Source organism: Tamandua tetradactyla, chromosome 4 (assembly GCF_023851605.1).
Source record: "Tamandua tetradactyla isolate mTamTet1 chromosome 4, mTamTet1.pri, whole genome shotgun sequence".
Lineage (NCBI taxonomy): Eukaryota > Metazoa > Chordata > Mammalia > Pilosa > Myrmecophagidae > Tamandua > Tamandua tetradactyla.
In genome coordinates, this window is record NC_135330.1 from 103,188,209 (window position 1) to 103,206,602 (window position 18,394).

Below are 18,394 nucleotides of genomic sequence, written 5' to 3' on the forward strand. Positions count from 1 at the left end.
GATAACATTATAAGGACCTTAAAAAATCTACCAGAGTACATTGCATGAAATTAGAGCAATTTGCTCTTAGACTAAGACAAAAACGTCATAAACAAAAATGAAATGTAGGGCTTTCAGAATACAAGTTGGTTGCTGTGCATCACCTAGGCATAATTCCTTATCACACATATCCTTTGACACATAATTCCTTATCTCACATATCCTTTGCCTTTCCTTCACATTATTTCAGACCATGATAGAGCCACTCCTGAGAGGGTATTTTGTCGAATACCAACTATTCTTCTGTGGCCATGATGGCAGCTTTCTTATCTCATATAAGCTTATACCAAAGCTTTCAGCAGATTTAAAGTTAAATTACTGTGTGTCCCTTATGTTTTTTCCCTCCACAGTTTATTTATGCTGAATTATGTGATTGTTATGTGTGCTAGCAAGTGACCTCCTTTCAGCTCCAGGCTAGGATTTGAGGAGAAAAAAATATGAGGGGTGAACCTAGGTATATGGCAAAAACCTTTTGTGGATCCAGAGGGTCAGAATCCCATACCTGTAGGGGTAGAGCTTCTGATCTTGAGTCAGGAGGCTCAGTAGGCATGGGCATGTGTGGGCATGAAAACATTATGAAGTGTGATGTCAACTTTGACCACAGACCATCCAATCCCTTCTCCACTGTGGCTTGGATGAGGTCTCTAAGCAAATATAGGCTTGCCAGTCTCTAGTTTTTAATTGCTTATTGACTCTCCATTGCTCAAATTCCTTAACACAGCTTAAAAATACTTCATCTTTTGGCATCTGCCTATACTACCGGTCTCAACTCTTACCTCCACCCCAACCAAACAGAACAATTTTGGGTTCCTAAACTTAGCCAAGTATGTTATCCATGCCAGCTGGATATACTTTCTCCAGCCCTACTGCCTGTGTCTGATTCCCTCTATCCATTACCCACATCTTAGCTAAGTTACTGATTCCTTCAAGAGTCTTTGCCTGACTTCCTGAGACTGGGTTTGGGGGTCTTCTGTGTTCTTTTTGAGGTCCTGTATATATCCCTGTTGTAGCACAGATCACCTTCCATATCCTGACTTTTATCTGGTGCATCCTCAAACCCAGCACGATACTAGCACATGAGGCCCTCTGTCAATATTTACTGAATGAACCAAAGAATGCCACCCAAACGCAAGAGTGTGTCTTCTTGTAGAAACTACAGTTGCAGACACAATGCTTTGTTTCTTCATTTCCCACTCAAAATTGTCCAGTCATGTTGAATCAATATTTTTCAGGCCAACTTTCCAAAGTTTAACAAAACTGAGGAGTGTTTCACCTGAAAATTTTGAAAAGATCCCCTACTTGGGTCAAATAGCTCTCAACCCTTCAAACGCTATGGGCCCAGTCCCATCTGGTGTGGTACCATCTTTGTCCAGATGGCCAAACCTTCTGCACTCCACTTATCCAAACCCTCCTAACTTTTCAGAATTCATAAAGCACCCCCTGCCCTCTTTGGAGTCCTGGCTACTGACCCTATATGGCTCACCCTTTTTCATTTCTTGCAATCATCACAGGTCTTCATTCTGCACCTTTAAATTTAGCCTTTAGTAATATTATATATTATAAATCTATCTTATTGTTTTATATTTAGCAACTGAACTGTGAATTCCCCAAGTACAGACATCAATTACGCTTTTAATTAAATGTCTCATCAAATCTAGAATAATGCCCATCAAAGTGCTATCCTTTATCTCTTATCATATAATGTTTTCAGCTGAAATTTATGCTGTATTATCTTTGTATCATGTCTAATTTTGTTTACTATAACCCAGATTTTAAATTCTCTGTGGCTAAGCCAAATCTTACAGTTCTTTTGTCCCTAATATGGGTAATGTGTGTTACACATGCAAAATAAGCATTTGTTGTGGTTGATGACAATGATGAGGATGGATTGGGTTCAATAAACGTTATTGATTATTTGGCTGATTGTCCAAAACAAATACATTTCCAATCTGTGAAAGCATCTCACTGTGCTCAACAGTATGATTGGTGTGGCCACAGCAGCCTCAACATTTCATGGTCCCATTTATCTTTTTCACTTCAGCTTGAACATCTCCATCTGAATACCCAGAAGCCCCAGGGATCGTAACCTCCCAGCAAAAGTGTGAATTCAGGCACAATGAGTATCATTTCCACATGGAGAATCTACATATAAGTGAGACTTTTGCAATGAAGTATACACATCTTTGCTTGATTTAAGTTCAGTATAGGAGAAGGCAAATAATACTGAATCACCCCAGCTGCTGATGCTTCCTTGAAATTATTGTATTTAAGATTTAGAGCTGTAAAGAAGATATTAAAAAAAATGAAATCCTGGAAATCTTCTGTAGCCCCAAGATATTAGGATTAGGCTTATGATTGATGATGCTCGTATGCCAAAGCCCAAGATAATAAGCACCACCATCACTCCATTGTGAGGTTATCTTGATGTCTAAAATATCTGTTCTACTTAGAGTAATAAAGATTAGTAACCTTACTCTACCCATACCGAAGTCTTCATCTTCTTTAGATATATAAACCCTTTCGTGGAGGAGACAAGCAGGTGTAGGGTGTGCTTACCCCACAGAACATGCCAGCAATGACTACTCTATCCTTCTATTATTAACAACAAAGGCATTTGTCCAGATATCCTCACTTAGTATTATTATCAGTATATTATAATGACTATGATTTCTTCTGAAAATTTTGGCATTTACCTATAGCACCCATAGCAATTTTACTTCTTTGATAATTGCCCTGTGATCTTTAAGGCCCTCAAAGCTGAAGGTTCCAATGTTGCCTAAAATGGAAAACAAAGTATAACTTGAGTCATCCCCATCTCTCCTCGGCAGTTGAGCAAATAATACAAAAGAGGACAGGCGTCCAACGCTGCTGTGTTGCACAGCACCAAAGAGGTATTTGTACACCGGTGTACAAATGTAAGCTGCTGTACAGTGTGAATTGTGCCCCCCTGAAGTTGTGCAACATGTCAGATATGGACGTCTCTTTTCTCAAGCGAGGCCAGCATCTAGCAGCTCACCCTGTGATTTGGAACTAGACAATGAAAATGCATGCAGGATCAGGAGTCTGAAACTCTTACTTTCTCTGGGTTGACAATTCTTTTTTCCCATGGAGTCTTTTATCAGATGTAAAGGAACAGAGACAGGTAATAGGAAGAAATATAGAGCTGGCTTCCACAATTTATGAGTATTTGTCAGCACAGTGGGATTTTATATGCTGACAATGACAGATGATAATGCAAAGCCAGTTGGTGCCAGGTTGAAAGTCAAAGCAGCCAGCGCTTACCAAGGACCCCCTGGGCATCAGCCAGCTTCATGTACATTATCTCAGCAAATGCTTACTACACCTGTATAAGAAGGCACCATTATCTCCATTTTGAAGTTGAGGAAACTGAGGCTTGGAGTGATTAAGCAACTCACATGTGCTTGCAAAGTTTTTTTTCTATGACATCAAGCTGCCACTCTAGAAAACAGACTCTCACGGATCTTGTGAGTGTGCTCTGTGACAGCTGCCCAGAAAGATCACATGGGCCATGTATGTCATTTAAACTTTCTAGAAGTCATATTTTAAAAAGCCAAAATGAACAGATCACATTAATTTTAATATTTTATTTAACCCAGCATCTCAAAAATACCATTTCAACGTGTAAAGATTGTGAGATTTTTTTCTTACTAAGTCTTGAAGCTTCCGTGTGTGCTTTACACTTATAGCACATCTCAATTCAGACTAGCCCCATGTAGCCATTGGCTGCTGTATTGGATGATGCAGCTCTGTAAGGTGCCAACCTGGTCCTGAAGTAGGATATTAAACAGTAAGTTTTGAGACCCAATGAGAGATTGTCTTCACCATATTTCATTTATTCATTCATTCATTCAATACTAACTGAACACCTAGTTAGAAAGCAACTTTAAGGGATAGAAAGAAAACTATCCATAGCCATGCCTTCAAAGCACTCTGAGTCTAATAGGAAAAAGAAGAAAACCAAAAAATGAAAACAATAGAATGGAGAAGGTTGCAATTGCTGCACAAGAAGCACTGCAGAGGAAGGGGATCTGAGGGGAAATGGATGACATTTAAAATGAAAAATTGACATGGTGACATTGAGATATGGGCAGCAGACATATGCAGACCACGACAGCTCATGGACAAGGGACTGACATCAAATAAGAAATTTTCTCTAGCAACACTATGACAAGGTCATTTGGTAGAGATGTGGAGGGGACTTCTGTAATCATGTGAGTGAGTGATACCAAAAGCATGGGTTCCAGGGGGAATGGAAATAAAAAGGAGAGAAAGAGATGACTAGAGAGATCATCATCAAGAGATGCAATATGTTCTAGATTAAGTGTGAAATCCAGTGATGTGGAGGCAACTGGTTGGAATGAAGAAGAGAAAAGAGTCTATATATAGCCTAATATCATATCAGGGCCATTGATACCAGCAAAGAGAGAGAGAGCAGAGACAGCAAAACAGAGAGAGAAAGAGGAAATTCCAGAGGGAAGATGATGGTTCAGTGTGAGTCTCATTGAATTTAACTGATAATATTTTATTAGTTAAACAAAGAAAGTATTGGTACTTCATCTCCTCAAGTATGTACTTAAAGATACAGTGAGCTGGTATTTAGTAACATCAGAAGCCATTGCTTGCTACCTGTGTTACCTGGGACAAGCAGTGTTACCTGGGACAAGCAGTCTCACACCTGCGTGTCTCAATATCATCGTCTGTGAGATGACGATATGGAAATGACCTCTTGGGGTTGGTATATGCATCGGTATAGGAAAAAGTTTACAACAGTGATGGCCCAGAGCAAATAGTTATAAAATACTAGATATTCTTCCTATTATAATTACATCAAATTTTCTATTTGGGAGACAAGCTAGACCCACTTGTTCCTGTGGCAATGAAGGCCTCCTTCACCTTCTCACTTCACGTGGAAGGCAGAGTCAACACATGTTTCTCAGATGGCTCGGTCCCAGGATTTGTGGTGCTCTCCACTTTGTGGGCAGCTCTGCCCCTCGGTTGCAGAACAGAGAAAGGGGATCTGATGTGGGAATCTCAGAATCAGGAGATGCAATGTGTTCTAGATGAAGTACAAAGCCCAGTGGTGTGGTAGAGTTGGTTTGCATTGGTTCACCAGAGCCAGTTGTTAAATTAGGGGGAAAAATAACCATTATTAAAAGTGGAATTAAACATGCGAACAAACAAATGTTACATTTAAAATAACATAATACTCAATAATCATAATTTTCTAATCATTTTACCACAGTTTACTGTTACTATTGAATAGTAAATAGGGTGGAAATACTATAAAATGGCATGCTGCCATGCACCTCTTCCCAACATTCAATGATGTTACATCAGTAGCTTGAAATTGGCCCTGGTGGAAGTATTTATACCATGGAAATTGGCAAAAGCCATGATTCAGAGCTTGAGTTATTGTTTTGTTTATTGCGTAGTCTAGAAGATGGCAAACTACAGTCCTTGGACCCTGTTTTTGTACAGCTTTTCAGCTAAGAATGGTTTTTACATTTGTAAATGATTGAAAAAATAAAGATGAAAAATACTTCATGAGGTGGAAATCACATGAATTCAAATTTCGGCATCCACAAATAAAATTTTTTTGGGATGCAGCCACACTCATTGGCTTCTGTATCATCTATGGCTATTTTCATGCTACAATGGCAGGGCTGAAGAGTTGAAACAAAGACCAAAGAACCTGCAAAGCCTAAAACACTTATTACCTGGCTCTTTAGAGAAAAGTTTGGTTTGGACTTAAGCGAGTGATGGAGAAAATGTAAATCATGCAAAATAAAAATATGCCATATCTGTGGCCCTCACATAGTGAATAGCATAAAAAAAAACCTAGATGATATTCTTCCAGTATTCAGAGAAGTCAAGCCATTGGCAAATGAGTGAGTGCCAACATATATCTGGTGTTTTCTTTAGTCTTACTAATGTAGATGAAAATATCAACTAACTTTCATCTAGGAACTACATTTGTTCTTCAATTGCAAATTTAGATTAGCTGTGGATATGAGAGTTCAGCAAAACTCAATGAAAGCATTCTGTGAGAATGAATTGGCCCTATGGAATTTACAAAGAAGAGTATTATATATTTTATTATTATTTGTTTATTGTATGCTACATAGTTTTATTTTACTGCAACTTACAATAAACCTATGGGCATATAGCTAGGTATTCTTTTTCTACCCAGGAGAACTAATTGTTAAATATGTACTAGCATGTTATAGGCTATGCTGGTTTGAAATGATATATGTCCCCTAGAAAAGCCATGTTTTAATCCTAATCCCATTTTGTAAAGGCAGCCATTTCTTCTAATCCCTATTCAATGCTTTATGTTTGAAACTGTAATTAGATCATCCCCCTGGAGATGTGATTTAATCAAGAGTGGTTGTTAAACTGGATTAGGTGAGGACATGTCTCCACCCATTTGGGTGGGTCTTGACTGGTTTACTGGAGTCCTATAAAAGAGGAAACATTTTGGAGAATGAGAGATTCAGAAGAACAACACAGCCACAAGAAGCAGAGAGAACCAGCCAGTGACCTTTGGAGATGAAGAAGGAAAAAGCCTCCCAGGGAGCTTCATGAAACCAGAAGCCAGGAGAGAAAGCTAGCAGATGATGCCATACTTGCCATGTGCCCTTCCAGCACTAACAACTTATTAAATTCCCTTTTTAAAGGCCATTCTGTTTCTGGTATATTGCATCCCGGCAGCTAGCAAGCCAGAACACAGACTAAATTCCTTTCCTCATCTCTTTTCATTCTTATCCCTCCAGAGAAATGTTAAAAGCCCATTTGCTTGAGTGCATCCATTTCTTCTGTAGCAAAATCATTCTGGTTTTCTGGACTGGCAGCAACTCAGGAGCCCAGGGACTGAATAAGCTTAGAAGGAGGATGGGATCAGGGCTGTTGGAGACCTTTCTCTTAAGACCAGGTTTAAAAACAATTTAGTTTGTTTGCTTTAAGGCGAATTCCTGAATTATATCCTTGAGCTCCCATTAGAGTCTTGGCTTAGACTATCTCCATCCAGAATTCTTACTTTTTGTTCCAAATTGGCCTGGGATCGTGACTTCCAGGACCCCTGAAAAATAAAATAGCTACATAGAGTAGAAACACTAGCTGTCCCGCAGGGGACATCCAATCTCCTCAAGCTGCCTGGTGGGTGTGTCTTCCTTCCTTTCTTTGCCTCAAACAAAATTACACAATCTGAGAGCCAGGAGCCAGCACTCACCCCATTTAATCAAGCCACTGGGCGAACAGGTGCTAAACGGAACGGGAAGCACTCATAAGCCACCTGTGCTCTCCTGGCAGGTTTCTCTAACAATGTGGGGACAGAAGGGCATTTTCAGGGCGTTATTGCTGAACTCGGGTGCCGATGCATCGAGTGTTTCTCCCTTTCCATTTATCAGGACTGAAGTGGTTCAGGTCAGTTACAGAAAAGGAGCAGCTTAGCTTTCCTTAGAACACAGCTGGTCCGGCATTAGGAATCGGGCAGTAACATATTAATGGAAAGACGGCTGCATCCCAGCTTTGGATTGGGGGAATTCATCAGAGAAGAATATATGCTTTAGTTCTCTTCTAAAGTGAGGGAAATGTGTGCTGCTTATTTAAACATTGCCCATTTTAGCAAAGCATGCTTCTGGATCAAACGCATTTTAGGCACCAACTCAATGCTTCTATGCAATCATTTTGTCAATAGAGAGCCCGTTTAAATTACAGCTGTAATCAAAATTAATAGCGTGACTATTTTTTCGAAACATTAGGTGTTTGAGAAAATTATCAGTCAGCTTCACCATGGGACTTTGTTACCATCTGATTTTAAAATTACTCTGCCATCTCATACTTTGGTCTGGTGCTGTCATTGGCCTACACATCTCATCTTTCCTTCCATTAGCCAGCCATGCTGTTGCTCAAACGCTGTGAAGTCAAACTTGCTTATATTTCCTCAAACTACAGAAATATAGGGCAGGGAACAATATTTTAAATTAAGCATGCTTTTTTTTTTTTTTTTTTTTTTTTTTTTAAAGAGAGGGAGGAAGGGAAGGAAAGACAGAGAGAAGGAAGGAAGGATGGAAGGAAGAAAGGGAAACATCTTTAAACATTTTCTTGTTTTTATTGTATTTTGTTTGTTTGTTTGTTTTTTTACATGGGCTGGGGCCGGGAATCGAACCGAGGTCCTCCGGCATGGCAGGCAAGCACTTTGCCCGCTGAGCCACCGCGGCCCGCCCAAATTAAGCATGCTTTTAAAACAGTATTTAAAATTTTCAACATTTACAAATACTTTGTACCCCAAGCAACCCTTCCCTCATTGCCTGATAACCTCTAATCTACTTTCTATCTCTACAGAGTTGCTATTATTAGATATTTCATGTAAGCAAAATCACACAGTATTTGTCCTTGTGCAAAATAAGCAGGTTGCTTATTTTCACCCAGCATAATGTTTTCATGTTGCATCATGCTGCAGTACGGCTCGGTACTTCATTCCCTCTTACAGCCAAGGAATGTTTCATGAGTACCACATTTTGTTTCTCCATTTGTCTCTTGATGGGCCCTTGAGTTGTTTCCACCTTTTGGCTATTATGGTTAAGGCTGCTAAGAACTTGATGTACAAGTATCCACTTGTGCCCTGTTTTCAATTTCTTTGAATATATAGCTAGGAATGGAATTATATGGAAATTCTATATTTAACTTAAGGAACCACCAAACTGCTTTCCATGGTGGCTGCACCATTTTACAAGCAAGGCTTTATTCTCATGAAGACAGAAGAACTTAAGAATAGTTTTGTGCAACCCAGAAAGCCCTTGCTTGTATTTCATTTTTTGGAGTTCTAAATGTTATATTGCATCTTTTGGAAGTTTAAAACTAAGCAATCATTGTCTTTTCCTTATGGATGACCACGAAAATCTATTTTTCCAATGTATTTCTCAAATCAACAATAATCCTAGCATACAGGGAAAAGATAGATTTTTTAGATTTCATAAACACACTGCTGCCCCCAAATGCTCCCTAGGCCTTTGAAATTCCTCCTTACCATGGAGACCCACTTTAGTAAAGTCACAAACCCTTCATGGGCAGTGTTTGCATTGCTCTGTGTGTTGCACCCAATAGCAGTAGCTACACTTGACAGAGTTATGATTATGACCATTGCAGTATTATAGTAAGAAATTGGAACGACCCCGATTAATGAGAAGATATGCTTGTCTACTGAAGCTTTGCTACGTAGGATTGAATCTTCTAATTCCAGAAACCAAACCAAAAGAAAAAAATATACATTTATTCATCTGCAATGAATTCATTTTATGCAAGCATAATTAACTTTATCTGAATTAGCAGATACAGCCAAAAAAGAAAAAGACCCTTGTGGTGTCATTCAATTACTTGGAATCTGAGCTTTGCACTTCCTTTCAAGCACCTAACATTATTGTCTTGTCCCAGCAGCCCCATTTTCAGTTCTTCCCTCCTGTTTGGCCAGCAGTGAAACCTTGGCAACGTGCTACATTGCCCTGAAATCTGATTGTAAGTCACATCTGTGGGCCTTCTCAGCAGCAGCCAGGAGCCTCTTATCGGAAGCGTAGAAATCTACGCTGCTGGAGCTAAACTGATTTTATTCAGACTTTGCAGGAGAGCTGGAGAATTATAGGCATAGATAATAAAGGTATCTCCAGGAGGAGAGACAAGACACAAAACGGTGGAACAGGAAAAAGCTGCACTGGCAGAGGGGTGTGGGGTCGCAGCCACAGGGATTGCATGGGAGAGCGCTTCCTATCAAAATTCTCTCCAGGGAGCTGTGCTGGAGTTCAGGTTGACAAACACCCACTGTGCTTCCAAGGAGCTCACAGGGACCCAGCCCAGGCTGGAGGGTGTGGCCCAGCCTGGACCTGGGGGCTTTGAGGTGTGATGAGTGCACCCAGTCAATAAGGGCCGGGGTCTGAAAACGCTTCTGCCAGGAGAGGCTGCCTGAGGTGTGTCCGAGATGGTTCAGGCTGGTGCTAACAGGGGGGCCCTCAGACTTAGACCTGGGAGGCTCCTCTCCAAGGGTGAGAGCTCCTCTCCAGGTGGCAGTCTCAATTGCTGGGGGTGGCTGCCCCTTGCGGAGTGAAGGCTGGCACCACGCTACAGACTTCACATATATCAATTACCTTGCTGGGGGACCAGATCACTTTAATTCCCACTTACAGACGAGGAAACTGCATCACATAGACATCAAGGTTACTTGCTTGAGGTCAAGGAGCGGGTGGAGAAGTGGATCTGAGCCACTGCTGTCAACTTCCACCACGAACTCTCTCAACTTTCCTGGCTGTGGGTAAGTCTTCTTACCTGTTAATTGGAGCTAATAACACCTGCCTTATTTACCTTGAGAAATCCCATGAGGATCATGTAAGATAAAGTAGTTGAGAGGGCTTCGAAGTGTATAGCCAGGGAAGATGCAAGAGGCGAATTCTCTTTCCAGCCACAGGAAGACTGATTTACCCAGCTTTGCTCCATCCACACATGCAACCCTTCTCCCCAACCTAAGTCACAAACACGCTTGGTGCGGTGGGATTGGCTCGCTGCCCAGAAGTTGCATCAACAGCCATGGGCCATGTGTCCACAGCCACAAGCCATTCTTGCCTCCAACCTTCCACTCCAGCTCCACCTACGACCCTGGACACCTGGACACCTGAAGCTCCTGTGAGTCACTGGAAGACGAGGAGGAGACTGCTCAAGGAGAAGACTTGGTGCAGGATCCCATCTGAGGCTGGCTTGTCCACCAACACCCCTCCCTACGCCCCAATTCCTGCTCCAGAAGGAGCTGTGAGTGTCTCATCTTGGTGTTAGGACTCAGCTCCCCGGACCCCGAGTTCTTGTGCTGAGGCGAAGGGGGTGGCTGGTACAGGCTGTGCTGTGAGATGGCTGGATCTGGGATGCCAAGTCTTGACTTTCAGAGGGAGAGGAAAGGGGGGAGGAGAGAAGAGCTCTGAGGGCCTCCCACCTGTGAGCAGAAGCCTCACCCATATACGCTCCCCCTCTGCACATTTCTCAGAATTACACTGCCACACAGACGTCACCAAGTGTGCAAAAGACAGTCAGAGGGCCGCAGAGGTGGCTTCTTCTCCAAATTCAGCATTTGCTCCAAGCACAGGATGGAGAGTTAAATGGAAACTTGGAGCGCATTTAAAGCTTGCCCCAGTGTTTAATCTAGAAGGTATACAGAGGTGGGGCCCAGGGTGGGAGTTGAAAGCAGTTATCCATTCTTGAAGGTTCTATCCTGCAGACGACAGCCGCTTTATTACTCTTATATTGCTCTTATATTTCTTCTCAAACTTCAGTGGGCATACACGATACCTCGGGCTCCTGTTACAATGTGGATTCTGATTCAGCAGATCTGGACTGGAGCTCGAGATTGTGCATCTCCAACAAGCTGCCAGGCACTGCCGCTCTGCAGCCCACACTTGGAGCAGCGAGGCTGCAGCAGATGCAGAAATAAAGAAAATAATATCTCTGCTGTGAAAGAGTTTATATTTTGCCTTAAGATTGACTAATTTTATGTTATTTCCTTGAAAGTACCAGCCTGAGGCTTTTCAGATGACTTTTTGTGTTTTTTATTTTTCAGATAATTTTAAGAATCTTTGACTGATTTTCAAAACCTGACACCTGGAGGAGTCTCCTGCGTAGAAGATTTGAATGTCCCTTTGGGGCTCAATTGTTTTCTCAGGGCCAGGGCTGTGGAGCTGTGCTCAGCAGTCCAATTTCCATGCTCGCGACATTAGTAGCCAGACCTGTCGTTCCTCCTGAATGTGACTGTATATGAAAACACAAAATGTCGAATGGCTTACTAGACATTTTTAAGTGTTCCAGAAATCTCCCTTGCATTCGTGTTTAGTGTACAGTCGGTCACCAGCGTGGTGATTTGCACTAACAGCATTTCACAAACTACCCCTGGGCACTAGGGATGGCTTGCTGCTGCCCCAAGGCCCCACCAGGCACCAGGCAGTCACCAAGCCAGCGCGGACCCCTCGGTGACAGCTGAAGGGTGCAGAGAGGCCTGGGTAAGAGTGCGCAGAGGGCCACATGAAGCTAACAAGTGCTTTAGACCTGTCTGGACAGGACAAATTATAAACAACATGCACAAGTAAAGCCCACCAGTGCAGGTGATTTAAGTAACCCTTCCCTAGGGCAGCAGTTTCCAAACTGCATTCCAAAGACATCCGTGTCCCTTAAGCGTTACCGGGCTTGCTTAGGGATGTCCTGCTGGCCGTTTACCACCCCAGCCTACCCACCCCGACAAGGCTGACCAGGACTGTGTTGCTCCTTTGGGATGTGGACCCCTAGAAGGGGCATTTGTGCAGGGAGAGGCTGGGGGTGAGGCCCTGCGCCCTGCAAGGGCAGGAAGGAGGGAGCCGGCTGTGGGAGGCTCTGGCGCCCTGCGCCCTGAAAGCCTCAGGCCCCAGTGGTCCAGGCACATTCTCATGAGACCTCCCAGGAGTCCTCAGGCAGAGGCACCCGCTGGGAACCCCGGCTCTTTGGAACGGTCATTGCCTGGTGTCCCTGCTGTGCACAGAGATCAAGGGCAGGTGAGAGAAGCAGGGCCTTGGGCATGAGAGCTCAGCAGTGGGCTTTAGAGCAGGCCAGCTGGGCCTGGGTCAGTCGACGGCCACCAGGAGGCCTTCCCATGGCTGCTGCAGCCTCTTAGCCCAGTAGGGATTCCAGCAGTGGGGGCGTCATCTGAACCCCTCCCATCAGAACTCTGCCTCGTTGGCCTCTCCAGGACCCAGGCCCCTGACACACGAGGTACAGTGGGCAGCCATTCCACCTCGCCCTCTGGCCTTCCCTCTCCTCTCTATCCACTGCCCTGCCTGCATGTGAGGCCTGGAGCTGCCAGGGTAGCCTCTCTACTTCAGAGGCCCATCAGCAAGCAGAGTTGCCCGGCCCGAGCCGTTTGTTTCTAATTCCTGACTCACCAACGCGGTGGACAGGGCATCTGCAGAGACGTGGCCTCCCATCCCGGCTGCATGTCCATCCAGCCACTGGTCTTCCCAAGCATGACCCCCGGGTTGGCAGAAACATGTGTCTTCAGGTCTGGGGCAGCCGCCTGCCAGGGTGCTTCCTGCACCTTCTCCTGCCCGTTCATGTCTCTGCAAACCCAGGTCCTCAGCGGGCAGAGTGGGTGGGATCTGGGGTTTCTCTGTTTGAGCATAGCCTAGTGCAAACCAACAGAGCTGCCCACAAGGCACAGGATTCGCGGGGAGTGGAATCTGCCCAGTTAGGGAGGACCTTTCTCAATCCCCTGAACTTAGTCAAGAGTAGCATCCTCCAAACTCCCCGTGCCCAAAGGGACTGATAAGAACCTTCCCTACGACTTATCAGTCCCTTTCTCTGTGGCTGCTGTCTGCCCCCGGCCTGTGACCCTGGGGCTCCCTGCATGAGCCGCTGCTGCTTCCTGGCTCTGTGTGCACAGGCCACCTCGCTGCCGCCACTCTGCTCCAACAGGTGCCACTCTTCCTATCATCATGAAATTATTCTTTCTCAGAGATCAAAGAATAAATCATTTTATTCATACATTTCAAAAGCAAGCGCCACTTATGACACATCACAGCACCTGTGAAATGGAGCTGCTGCTTACTCATTGGCAGCTCAAAAAAAAAAAAAAGCAGAATACTTCTATTTTGAAGGCAAAAATCTCTCCTCAAAGGCAGATGGAGAAATATGAACAGGCAGAGCAAGTATATCTGGATCTGCCTCCAAAAGACCCAATGTATTCCCAACGGTCATTTTTTGTTTAAAGATCCCAGTGAAAGTCTTCCTTTATCTTCCAGTTTCTTCTATAAAGAGGGTGAACTTCGTACAATACTGATACCAATACATCCTTAACTTCACTTGTGATTTTTCCTTTTGACCTCATTTTATCGAAATGTACTTGGGACGGCTTTATAAGGCCCAGTTATATCACTTTATAATTGATTAAACCAAGGGCTAGTGATTGTAAATAAAAATATAATCCATTCATTTATTTGATAAAATATTATCGAATCGCTCCATGAAGCGAGAAGCTAGGAGTGCATTACTTTAGGGGGGACAGGGCCAGCAGTGGTGATGGGGGGGCGTGGGGCCTGAGCACCTCTGAGGCACAGCTACTTGGCAGGTAGCTGCAGGTAGCTCACAGGTGCGGGAAGGTGTTTCAAAGGGGGAGCAGCCTGTGCGAGGGAACAAAATATGGATGAAAAAATAAATAAGTAGGGCGGTGCGACTGTGGCTCAGCAGGCAGAATTCTCGCTTGCCATGCCAGAGACCCAGGTTTGATTCCCAGTGCCTGTCCGTGCAAAAATAAATAAATAAATACATAAGTAGTAGGGGGTTAAGGGGTAAAATAAATTGGGTAGACGGAAATACTGGTGGTCAATGAGAGGGAGGGGTAAGGGGTATGGGATGTATGAGGTTTTTTTTCTTTTTATTTCTTTTTCTGGAGTGATGCAAGTATTCTAAAAAAGGATCATGGTGATGAATACACATATGATGACATTGTAAGGCACTGATTGTACGCTATGTATGAAATGTATGTGTATGAAGATTTCTCAGTAAAAATGTTTTTTTTTTAAAGATTTTTTTTGAAAGATGTCAGTGATTGAGAACTGGTCACCTGGACCCAACCAAGGTCAGCATTTATGGTGGGGTGAGAGCACAGGGGCTGAGCGGGTGCCCACTAGGCAGGCCTACTGGTTGTTGACACTGCATCCTTTGCCCCGGCACACAGCTCGGTGCACCTCCAGGCCCCTTGTTATCCCCACACCTGTTCTCTTTCCTCCACGCCAAGCAAGAATCCAGTGGGGACTCCTTGGGGAGGCTGGAGGTTCCTCCTGTATGGTCCTGTGGGAACAAACTCTCTCTTTTCCCAACCCGCAACTAGTGCCTGAGGTGCCAGAGAGGCCTGAGAGGTGCTGAAGCAATTGGCTGCCTGCACACGACCAGCAGCACGCAGCTCAGAGCCAGGCGGGAACGAGAATCCAAAGGACCTTGCCTAAGGCTGCAAGAGGTACAGACCTCCCACTGCGTGGAGGAGCCTCTCCGTATCAATTCCCTGAAAGAACGAGTTGCTAAGATTTGCCACAACTGCAGAAAACATGCCTTGGATTTGCCAGTTTGAAATCGGTATTCCAACGATGCCACGAGTTGATGTCATTCTCCTTATTTGGACGGTAGACTAAGCCTGGAGAGAAAAGCCTGTCCAAGGAAAGCTGAGCCTTGTGGGATGGGCCACCGCCCAGCCCTGACTTGGCTGCCTCCCCAGTCTCTTTGTTTCCTGTTCCGAGTCTAATTCTATCACCAACTTTTCTGAGAAGCGAGGGACACGCAACTACAGCCCTGCAACCACAGGCCACAGCAGCCACCCTTCTGGGCTGGGACCTGACACAAGCCTCCAAGAGCTGAGCCTGGGGTGGTAGAGGTCAGGAGGGGAAGCCCCTGTCCACTTTGGTGCCATCAAGCTGCCAGTGCAGCTGAAAGGAACTCCCCTGGTATGGCTGCAGTTATCACAAGTGCCGCCCAGCGCGGCTGCCCAGCTGGCAGTGAGGCGCCTGGGGTCCTTTTCTCCCTTTGCTTTCCAACTGCAGGAGAATGAAGTTTTGTCCTTGGATGTGACAGCCCGGACATGGGGCATAAGATGGGACACGGCAGTGGACGCAAGTCTCTGACCATTCTCTGCAGGGAAAGGGCCACCAACAAGAGGACGAAACATGTGGAAGAGGATGTCTGGGAAGCATGTGTGCCCACGTGTGCACATCAGTGGAGGACATGCCTATATCTGCAGCCTGTGACTGCAGGGACACAACAGGCAGCAAGCCCGCCGGGAGCTGCTGTGAGGTGGACAAGCCCCCCTCACGGGGGCTCTCCCCCACCCCATGCCTCCCCCACATGGCCCCTACCCAGTCCATTACTCTGATAATTGAGCATCGACTTCTCCATTTTTTTAAAAAATTATGGTCAAGTCCAACAATCACTCAAAACTGTTAGAAATAAGCAACTTGCTGCTTAAATAAGTTCATATACCACCTGGGAGATGAAGGGAATGGGTGCCCTCCCTGAAATGAAAAACAAACAAATGAAAAAAAAACCAGAGAGGGAAACCTTGGATCCTGTACGCAGGGACCAGGGAGCGGCAGGGGCAGTGCTGACTTCTGAGGACCCTTCCCCGGCCAGGGACCACCCTAATCAGGCTGGTCAAATGGAACAGAAAGCCAGAGAGTAGCTCAGCCAAACCGTGTGGCCTTCCACTTCACAGCTTCAGGGCTGCAGCCTGCTTAGGTGTTTCCATTCCATAGGGGTGAAAGCTGAGTGCACAACAGCAGTGCTGTGCCAGTTTGGGTAGGCATCTCCTTCCAGCCAACACCGTCCCCAAGTGTCTCCTCCCTGCCGGTGAGACACACACTCAGCTACGGGTTTCTCAGAGACCTAAGCGTGGCCGGGGTCACAGAGCAGGACAGATATGCGACCCCACAGCCCTCCACTGGCATTCGGGCAGGGCTGGGAAGTACTGCGACATTTCGCAGCAGGTGTCTCTGCTTCTGGACACGTTCTCACGATGTATAAAACCATGCACAGACATGACACCCAGGTCAGCAAAGATGAAGAGCAGGACGAAGGCTTCTGCCTCTCCCCTGCCACTACTCACATTATGATAAAAGGAAAAGGAAACCAGAGCAGAGCCCCATCTCTGCAATCGTGGGAGTGAGCGTGCAAATTCCTGACAGCAGAGGACTGTGTGCACGCTTCTAGTGTGGTTTTGTGGCCCCAAGTCAAGGCCACATGGTAGATCATGTTTTAGAAACAAAAGCATCCCTTGCAAAATAATTCACATCTAAAGTCCCTACGAGGTCCTACAGAGACCCTTCTAGCTGAAGCAAAAGATTAGAGACAAGAATATTACCATGAAAAAAAATGCTATTACATATAAAGAAATTGTCTCTGGGTCCACACTGCCATGGCTGGAGAAAGAGGCCCATTCCGCAGGAAGGCGAGGAAGCAGGGAGAGAACGCGTGGCTGCTTCGCTCAGTCCCTCAAATCTGTAAGGCAGCACTGCTGCCACTAGGGCCTTGGCAGCCAGCTTGCCTTCTCACTGCCCCAGGGAGGAGTTTCCTGGGGTGTGTGCACGCAGCCTGCTGCACGGCCAGCGTGCAAGGAGAGCTGGCAGGGGAAGTGTGTACACGCGCTGTCTAGAACGTCAGAGTGCAAGGTGCTACTGGTATAACATAAACACGGAGAATTCAGTCCTGAGACTCCGCCTTCCCACTGTGGAACTTATGCAGTAAATAGCGAAATCTTTAGGGGAATGTTAACTTCTTCAGTGGAACAGAAATGGAGACCCCTTGAGGATGTTTATCTGCAGGATCATAAGGAAAACAAAAGGCGGTGCTAAAACCTTTTAAGAACTTGTGGGTACTTTAAAATTAAGAAATGCCTTCCAAAAATACATTCGATATGGCTGTAACTCGTATTTATAATTTCCTTAGAGCTTGAAACAGAAGTAAAATTTGGAGTCATTTTCATCTTGTTCATAGCAACAATAAAAAGTTAAGCAGGAAATCTCTTCTCTCATGTTATCAAAACATAACTGGGGGTGGGCCACGGTGAGCAGGAACAGTTCTCACCTGCCATGCCGGAGACCTGGGTTTGAGTCCCAGTGCCTGCCCATGGAAAAAAAAAAAAAAAACATAATTGGTTCTAATCTTTTCCATCTAATAGAATCTAAAAGAAAAAACAAAAATTTTATCATTCTTGTCTCCACAGAACTATCTGGGCACAGCCCAGGCAGACCAGGAAACACCCTGCCTCTCCCCAGAGACCCCTCCTCAGAAGCACCCCAAGAGCCACAGAGCCCCCTCCTAGCGGACCCCCCAGAAGCTCACACAGCCACCAGACTCATGGGTCTCCAGGGCCCGCTGGTCCAAGGCCCATTCACTCTCCAGTGGACTTTCCTCCCCCAGGCCAAGCCGATGCTTGTTTTCTCTTTCCAGGCTTTAGAGGGAAGTTAAAATAATTGTCCTTTTTCAATTTCCCCTGTCTTGTATGCTATGTACACTGCAAGTATACTGAAGCGAACTGCAGAACCACGCAGAATTCAAGCTGTAGCAAAGTTCAGGATGGGTATTTCCTAAGGGACACATGATAAGGCTCAATTATTCTAGTCCTATTCCAGGGTAAAGGTTGCTTTTTCTACCTCTCAACAGTATCCTCTAAGGCTGCTTGAAGGGAGCTGAACCAAAACTAAGCCCAGACGTTGTGGCATCCCTTTAGAAACCAGCAGGGCATCCCTGGATGGAGTTAAATTTAAATCACCCCTAAGAGAAACATGACCACGTTATT